Source organism: Manihot esculenta, chromosome 12 (genome assembly GCF_001659605.2).
Source record: "Manihot esculenta cultivar AM560-2 chromosome 12, M.esculenta_v8, whole genome shotgun sequence".
In the NCBI taxonomy this organism is placed as follows: Eukaryota; Viridiplantae; Streptophyta; class Magnoliopsida; order Malpighiales; family Euphorbiaceae; genus Manihot; species Manihot esculenta.
Window position 1 is genome coordinate 27,903,450 of NC_035172.2, and position 8,439 is coordinate 27,911,888.

An 8,439-nucleotide genomic window follows, 5' to 3' on the forward strand; every position below is an offset into this window, starting at 1 on the left:
CCAACATGCACAAACGCCTCCCAAACCCTTCAAACATGCATAAAACTATTCTACAACACTCCCAAACATACACAAACAAGCATACAAGCTCATAGGGGTCTCAAACTAGCCTAAACCCCAACTACAACACATCAAACATATCCACATTGCTCAAAAACACACATTAAACCCATAAACTCAAAACAACCTAAACATGCATTTCTACTTCATGAAACAACTTATAACTTGTTTAAAACATAAAGTGAGCTCAAGATCAGCCCTTACCTCTTGAAGATCGAGAGGAAAACGACTCAAGCTCGGAGATGGGAGAGATTTGAGTTTCTTGAACCTCAAAGCTCCAAAACTTGCTTTATACTTGAAAATCTTCAAAACAAAGTGAAAACTAGTGAAAATCGTGAAAGATTTGAAGGAAGAAACTCAAGATCGGTGAGGGATGGCGGAGAGCTCACCTTGGCCGAAAGTGGGGAGAAAAACTCGCCCGTTTTCGGCTAAGGGACCCCTTTATAGGTGGCTGGCCAGGCCACATTCGGGAGCCGAACGTGCCTCCGCATGCATGCCATGTTCGGCGGCCGAACATAAGGTTCAGCGGCCGAACCTGGGCTTCCCTCACTTATGCTTTCGGGGGCCCAAAGCACTCCCGAAGTGCAAGCATGTTCGGCGGCCGAACTTGAGGTTCGGCGGCCGAACCTGGGTCTTCCTCCAAGATTATTTTCATGCAAAAACTCATTTCCTTTTTACTTAAAACCATGAAATACATTGAAACATTTTATGAAAACATGTTTCTACCCTACTAGAGGCTTCCGACTTCCGAGATTCCACCGGACGGTAGGAATTCCGATACCGGAGTCTAGCCGGGTATTACATTCTCCCCCCCTTAAGAACATTCGTCCCCGAATGTTCACCAAACAACGCATGCATAGCAATCAACATAACATACATATAAATCACATAAACTTACTTTAGAAAAGATGGGGATATTGCTGGAGCATGGACTCCCGTGTCTCCCAGGTACACTCCTCAATATTGTGGTGATTCCAAAGGACTTTCACCATCGGGATTTCCTTGTTCCTTAGCTTTCTGATCTGGGTGTCTAGGATCTGCACTGGCTGCTCAACATAGGTGAGATCCTCTTGGATCTCCACATCAGGCTCACTAAGAACCTTGCCCGGATCTGACACAAATTTCTTCAACATAGAAACATGGAAAACCGGATGGATTCTCTCCATTGAAGCAGGCAAGTCCAGCTTGTACGATACATTCCCAATCTTTTGCAAGACTTCAAAGGGTCCAATGTACCGTGGAGCCAGCTTACCTTTCTTCCCGAATCGAATCACCCCCTTCATTGGAGACACCCTGAGCAATACCAAATCCCCCTCCTGAAAATCTACTTGCCTTCTGCGGATATCTGCATAACTCTTCTGTCTGCTTGCAGCAGTCTTGATCCTTTCTCTGATTATGGGTACCACCCTGCTGGTGATCTCTACTAGCTCAGGCCCTGCCAAGGCCTTTTCTCCAACCTCTTCCCAGCAAACAGGTGATCTACACTTCCTCCCATACAAAGTTTCATATGGAGCCATCCCGATGCTAGCATGATGGCTGTTATTGTAGGCAAACTCCACCAAGGGTAGATGCTGCCTCCAAGAACCGCCAAAATCCAGCACACACATCCTAAGCATATCTTCTATCGTCTGGATGGTCCTTTCTGATTGTCCGTCCGTCTGTGGATGGAAAGCAGTGCTAAAATCCAACCTGGTACCCATGGCATTCTGCAGACTCCGCCAAAACCTGGAGGTGAACTGGAGCCCTCTGTCGGACACTATTGAAATAGGAACCCCATGCAGTCTGACGATCTCATCAACATACACCTGCGCCAACTTGTCCACAGAATAGCCACTCCTGACAGGGATGAAGTGAGTAGATTTGGTGAGTCTGTCCACAATCACCCATATGGAGTCCAATCTGTTGGACGCTGCTGGTAACCCCAACACGAAGTCCATGGCTATATTCTCCCATTTCCACTCTGGAATAGGTAGTGGGTTAAGCATTCCAGCCGGCTTCTAATGTTCCAGCTTCACCCTCTGACATACTTCGCAGGCTGACACAAACTGTGCCACTTCTATCTTCATAGCTGGCCGCCAATAAACCTTCTTCAGATCTTGATACATCTTGGTGGCTCCGGGGTGAATGCTGTATCTTGCATTATGAGCCTCTCTCATAATGTCTCCTTTTAGCCCTATGTCATCTGGTACACACAATCGGCTCCCATAGCGGAGGATCCCCTTGTTGTCGAATCTGAACTCACTATCCTTGCCTGACTGAACAGTCCTGGCAATCTTCACTAACTCTGGGTCCTCATGCTGTTTCTGAGCCACCTGCTCCAGAAACACGGGTGCCACTCTCATCTGGGCTACTAAAGCACCTGTACCAGACAACTCCAACTGTAGACCTTCATTCATGAGCTCGAAGAACTCCCTCACTACTGGCCTCCTCTCTGCCGCGATGTGGGATAGACTGCCTAGTGACTTCCGGCTTAGGGCGTCTGCCACAACATTCGCCTTACCCGGATGGTACTGAATTTTGCAATCATAATCACTCAGCAGCTCTACCCACCTTCTCTGTCTCAAGTTCAGATCTCTTTGACTCAGGATGTACTGTAGGCTCTTATGATCTGTAAAGATCTCACATTTAACCCCATAAAGGTAGTGCCTCCACATCTTGAGTGCAAAGATTACTGCTGCCATCTCAAGGTCATGTGTAGGGTAATTCAACTCGTGCTTCTTCAGCTGCCTAGAAGCATAAGCAATCACCCTTTCATTCTGCATTAGCACACAACCCAGTCCCACCCGGGACGCATCACAATAGACTGAGAAGTCTTCATTACTAGATGGCAGAGCCAACACTGGTGCAGAAGTCAACCTCTTCTTAAGCTCTTCAAAACTCTCTTCGCATTGGTCGGTCCACACAAACCTCTGATTCTTCCTGGTCAATCTGGTCAGAGGAGCTGCAATCTTTGAGAAGTCCTGAACGAACCTCCTGTAGTAACCTGCCAAACCCAAGAAACTCCTGATTTCTGTCACTGAAGTGGGTCTAGGCCAGTTAGCCACAGCTTCTACCTTCTTGGGGTCCACCTCTATTCCATTTTCTGACACCACATGCCCCAAGAAAGAGATGCTCCTCAGCCAGAACTCACACTTGGAGAACTTGGCATACAAGCCATGTTCCCTCAAGGTCTGCAGAACTAACCTCAAATGATGGGCATGCTCCTCTGCATTCCTGGAATACACTAAGATATCATCTATAAAGACAATAACAAAGTGATCCAGGTATTGGCTAAACACTCTGTTCATGAGATCCATGAATGCTGCAGGGGTGTTGGTTAACCCGAACGGCATAACAAGGAACTCATAATGCCCATATCTGGTCCTGAAGGCTGTCTTCGGCACATCCTCTTCCCTTATCCTTAGCTGATGGTACCCCAATCTCAGATCTATTTTGGAGAAACAACCTGCTCCGGCTAGCTGGTCAAGTAGATCGTCGATCCTTGGCAACGGGTACTTATTCTTGGTAGTGACCTTGTTCAACTGCCTGTAGTCGATACAAAGTCTGAGAGATCCATCCTTCTTTTTCACCAATAGCACTGGAGCACCCCAAGGTGAGGTACTCGGTCGGATGAAACCCCTATCTACCAGCTCTTGCAACTGATCTTTTAACTCTTTCAATTCTGCTGGTGCCATCCTGTAGGGAGGGATAGAGATCGGTCTAGTTCCAGGCATCAATTCAATTTCAAACTCTATCTCCCTAGCAGGTGGCAAACCTGGCAGTTCGTCTGGGAACACATCTAAAAACTCACTGACCACAGGCACTGAGGCGGGCTCTCTGACATGACTATCCAGCTCTCTCGCATGAGCTAGAAAACCCTGACAACCCCTCCTGAGCAGCCTACGAGCCTGAAGGGCTGATATCAAACCTCTAGGTGTACTCCCCCTGTCTCCTCTGAAGACAACCTCTGACCCATCCTGACATTTGAACTTGACTACCTTATCTCTGCAGTCCAAGGTAGCACCATGGGTAGATAGCCAATCCATCCCTAGAATGGTGTCAAAATCTGTCAAATCTAGAACCACAAGGTCGGCGGACAGACATCTTCCCTCCACATAAACTGGACTATACTGGCAGACTGACTCTGCCACTGACGGGTCACACTTAGGTCCACTGACCCATAGGGGACACTCCAACCCAGAGACCATCAATCCCAACCTCTCGACGGCCCTCGGAGCAATGAAAGAATGAGATGCACCAGGGTCCATTAATGCATACACATCAGAACAACCAATGATGAGATTACCTGACACCACGGTGTTGGATGTGTTTGCCTCCTGTTGAGTCATGGTGAAGATCCGCGCTGGAGCTGACGAACCCTCACCCTTGAAACCCGCTGAAGAAGAGGCTGCCCCTCTTCCTTAGCCTCTGCCACTAGCCTGAGTCGCGGCTGGAGCTGCTGGCTGTTCCACACTACCAGAAGCTGTCTGCTGAGACTGTGCTCCAAAAGCTGCCCTAGGACACTCCCGAGCCATGTGTCCCTCCTGCCCACATCTGAAGCAGGCTGTCGTCCCAACCAGACATACTCCCTTGTGCGGCCTCCCACACTTCTTGCATACTGCATTATCTGCACCAGAGCTTGAGCCACTCCCTAATCCCAGACCTGACTTGATCTTATTCCATAACTTGTTCTTCTTTGGCTTCTTGGTGGTACCGCTCCACCTCTTGCTGCCTGAAGCTGCTGCATTTAAAGAAGAAGAGCCTGGGGTCTTAGAACCAGAAGGCTGTGCCACTGACTGCTTAACCGTCCCCTGAATGATGGCACTGGCCTCCATCTTTCGGGCCATATCCACTATGGCATGGAAGCTCTCTCTATCTGCTGACTGGATCAAGGAGGAATACCTGGAGTGGAGTTTCATGATATACCTCCTTGACTTCTTCTGGTCTGAGTCAAGATTTTGTCCTGCAGATGGCAACAGCTCCAAGAATCTGTCTGTGAACTCATCCACACTCATATCATCAGTTTGCCTCAACTGTTCAAACTCTATCATCTTCAATTCCCTTGAGCTGTCAGGGAAAGCCCATCCTGCAAACTCGTTTGCAAACTCTTCCCAAGACATGCTATCCACCCTCAGGTTCACATAATTCTTAAACCACTCTCGTGCCTTCTTGCACTTAAGCGTGAACCCAGCCATCTGAATGGCTCTACTGTCATCAGCCCCAATCTCATCTGTGATCACCTTGACCATTTCAAGATACACAAACGGGTCATCCCCTTTTTCATACTGAGGAGCACCCAACTTCATGTAGTCGGTCATCTTGACCTTGCTCCCTCCAGATGAGCTAGGCTTAGGTACTGGGTTTTCTGGAACTGTGGGTTCTGCTGGTGGAGGAGGAGCAGCATCCCCTGGGATAGGGTTTGCTGGATTTGGATAGTAGGGTGGAGGTGGGTACATGGAGTACTGTGGGTATGGTGGGTAGTAAGATGGGTATGGCATCTGTGTGGGATAAGGGTTTAAAGCTATGGTAGTCCGATGTACCTCCCATCGAATACCCGGGGTTTTGTGAGAAGGGTGGGTAGTAAGGTGGCTGAACAAATCCCGAGGTCTGGGTGCCTCCTTGGGACTCTCCCATACCTTCTTCTGACATGCTAACTCCCAGACTGCCATCCCTCCTTTGCTCTACATCCATATCATCCCCCATGTCCTTTGACATTCCTCCCTGAACTGTTCCCCTCACTGATCTGCTTCTACCTAGATCCAAAGACCTTCTAGGGTCTCTTACTGCTCTTTCTCTGCTAGACCTGCTTGACATTGCCCTAGGCAATGCAGGAGGACGGGCGCTCGTGCCCTCATCCTCAGGTGGTACTCCAGTCAATCTTGCTGATCGACGAGTTCCTCTCATCCTGTTTTCTGAAAAACAATGCACATCACACAAAAACATTAGCATCATATGGTTCATGTGGGCACACATGAACCCGCATCACATACATCACATATCATAGCATTAATGCACATGTATATAATCATGGCATTTCACATCATCATACAAGACATGACTCTTTTTCCTATCCTAGTGGACATGATCTTTCCTATTGTGCTTGACCTTCTATAACCTCTATGAGCCCGACACTCTAGGTCCGACCATATGAACCTAAGGCTCTGATACCATTCTGTAACGACCCGGAAATCGGACCGCTACCGGCGCTAGGATCCAGGTCGGCTTAAGGCCGCCGGAACCCGTAGCAAGCCTGACATAAAACCTGTAAACCAAACTCAACCTGGATCAAGAATATACAGGTCGGCTTAATCCCATACATGATCAAGAATATACATAAAAATTAAAACTTTTCTTTCATACGTTCTCTCGTACACCAAACTCAACCTGTGCATGCACTGAACATAAACATAACTATAAACATTGACCCCTCTTTGGGATCTCATCAAAGTCCCAATGGGTGACATAACATGCGTTGAGTTGGTTTACATATACATCATAAAACATCTGAGATCATGTAATACCCGGCTAGACTCCGGTATCGGAATTCCTACCGTCCGGTGGAATTTGGATGTCGGAAATCTCTAGAAGGGTAATATCATGATTTTATGAAATGTTTTCACGTTTTTAATGGTTTTAAGTATGAAATTTAATGAGTTTTTGCATGAAAAGTCTTTGGAGGAAAACCCAGGTTCGGCCGCCGAAAGTCAAGTTCGGCCGCCGAACATGCATGCGTTTTGGAGGCACGTTAGGCCCCCGAAAGCATGAGCGAGGGAAGTCCAGGTTCGGCCGCCGAAAGTCAAGTTCGGCCGCCGAACATGGCATGCATGCAGAGGCACTTTCGGCCCCCGAACGTGGCCTGGCCAGCCACCTATAAAAGGGTCCCTTAGCCGAAAACGGGCGAGCTTTTTCTCCCCATTTCGGCCAAGGTGAGCATTCCGCCATCCTTCCCCAATCTTGAGTTTTTCCTTCCTTTTTCCATGATTTTTACAAGTTTATAACTTTGGTTTTGAAGATCTTTGAGCTTAGAACGAGTTTTGGAGCTTGGAGACCAAAAGTTGGAACTTCTCCCATCTCCAAGTTTAGATCTCCTCAACCCTCGATCTTCAAGAGGTAAGAGCCGATCTTAAGCTCAATGTATGATTTAAACAAGTTTTATGAAGTTTTATGGGGTAGAATGGCATGTATAGGGTTGTATGAGTTTATGGGTTTTTATGTTATGATTTTGAACAATGTATGTTGGTTTTTGTGTGTTTGAAGTGTTGTAGTTGGGGTATATGATAGTTTGAGACCCCTAGGTGTGATGTATGATGAGTATGCATGTTTTAGAACTAGTTTTTGCATGATTTGAGCTTGGGAGGCGAAATGTGCATAGGAGAACTGAGTTTCTGCCATTCGGGAGAAGCTCAGGTTCGGCCGCCGAAGGGACTTTCGGCCGCCGAACCCTCTTGTGGAGGCAGCTTTCGGCTGCCGAAGCCTGCCCCCAAAAAGAGACTTTCGTCTCTGTCTGGGACTTTCAGCCGCCGAAGGTGCCGCCGAAAGTGCCTGACTTTCGGATCTGTCCAGGACTTTCGGCCGCCGAAGGTGCCGCCGAAAGTGCCCTGTTCAGCCATTTCATGCATGTTCTTCTATGATTATTTCAGGATGTTCTAGGGGGTTTTTGGGGAGTCTATTAGAGTTATGTTTATGTATGTTTGGTCCCTCATTGGAGTCCACCTGTGTAGGTTCGGACCCGAGGAACCGAGGACCCCAGCAGTGAGATAGCTGCTTCAGAGTATGTAGAGCTTCAGCCAGAGGTGAGTGGAATAAACCTTAAGTTTTTAAATAAATGAAATATAACTTTTTGAGCATGTTCATGCATCATATACGCCATGTGATATTTTAGGGTGTTTGCATTAGTATTCACGAAGATGTTGCATTACATAATATGTTGTTGATGTGGATGAATCTTGAATGATCCTTTAGCCCTCTGTACAATATGTTATGAGATGATATGACATGGTATGATATGAGACAGAGAAGACCAGGTGTGGCCTAATCGCCCCTGGCAATATGTTATAAGTAAGTGAAGACCAGGCGTGGCCTAATCGCCCCTGGCATAGTTGGGCATGTTATGATATGTGTTATGTAAGTGAATACTAGGTGTGGCCTCATCGCCCCTAGTACAGTTGGACATGTAACGTTATGTTGAGGGCTATTGGTGACAAATTCATCCTTGATGTGATATGTTTGTGAAGTGATGCATTCCATGATAGCATATGTTAAAATGAACTGTTTTCTTTATGGTTTCTGCTCACTGGGCTTTCTAGCTCACCCCCCTCCCCTAATATCAGATGTGCAGGTACAGGGTAGACCAGGAGGTCAGCCAGAGTTATGAAGTCATAGATAGATTGTGGACATGAC